The sequence below is a fragment of the Epargyreus clarus genome, unplaced genomic scaffold (genome assembly GCF_041222505.1).
Source record: "Epargyreus clarus isolate Ecla_fem2 unplaced genomic scaffold, WU_Ecla_fem_2.2 ptg000002l, whole genome shotgun sequence".
NCBI lineage: Eukaryota > Metazoa > Arthropoda > Insecta > Lepidoptera > Hesperiidae > Epargyreus > Epargyreus clarus.
The window spans coordinates 3,107,396-3,108,613 of NW_027332210.1; positions in this window are offsets into that span (position 1 = coordinate 3,107,396).

The window sequence follows — 1,218 nt, forward strand, 5'->3', positions numbered from 1 at the left end:
GTTTATGGTTAGTCCTCAGGGGTAGCGGCGCGTCTGTGGCCGACCTCAGGTAGGAATATCTAATCCTATCTGGCGTTCATTACAGATGTCCATGGGCGGCAGTAGCAGGCAGTAGCGCCACTTACCATGAGGCGGACTGCATGCTCGAAAGCTCGCAGAAAAAAAAATTTTGGTTATTTAAACACTAAAGGAACTTATTGTAACGGAAATATCTCCAAAGATATTTTTGGCATTCTTTTATAAAACAAGTATGAATAGCGTGCACGTGGGCGTGTCTCAGATAATGAGAATAAGGCTTTATTCATAGCAAGCTGGATCTAAGCCCGCCATTAGGGTAACGACACTAAAACGGCACGTCGTTTACCCGACGCGGGATAAATGCTGATAGATCAATCACTGGATTGAAGTGAAAACTTTAGTGAAAAAGCGAAACGCCCTATTTCTTTGCCGCGCTACATAAATATTTTAGAGGTGAATAATGAGGTGAGTCCTACATTGAGACGGATACTAAACAAGTCGTTTTTTTAATATTTTAAGTAGCAAATGTGTAACTTGATGGTAAGTAGCTACTGCTGACATCTCTAATCAAGCCCCGATATGATAAGAGTCCTACTTGTGGTCGACTGCAGACACTAGACAATCTAAATCTATTTATCCATTTCAACCATGTTGTCTACCCATTACTGCCCTAGCTAGGCACGGGTCTCCTCTAATAGTGAGATATGGTCCACCGCACTGGGTAGGACTTTACGCAATTTTGAGATTTTTTTTGGCTGCATATCTATCTTTACGTTGAAGTCTTATAAAAATAAAAGTCAATTTTTATTCTCAATAATACATACTAATTATTATTATTGAGTGATATCATCATCAGCAACTCATTGCTGTCTGACTGCTGGGCTCAGATCTCTCAGATTAAGAGGCGATTAGAAACCGGAGAGGATCCACGCGGCAAAAGAATCATCATCAACCCATTATCGTCCTACTGCTAGGCACGGGTCTCCTCTCATACTGAGAAGGATTAGGCCATAGTCCACCGCGCTGGCCAAGTGCGTATTGGTAGACTTCACATACCTTTGAGTTTTTTTTTATAAATCTCTCAGGTTTCCTCACGATGTTTTCCTTCACCGTTTAAGCAAGTGACAATTTATTACTAATACGCACATAGTTTTGAAAAATCAGAGGTCTGGTCAGACAGGCCTGGGATTTGAACCTCGG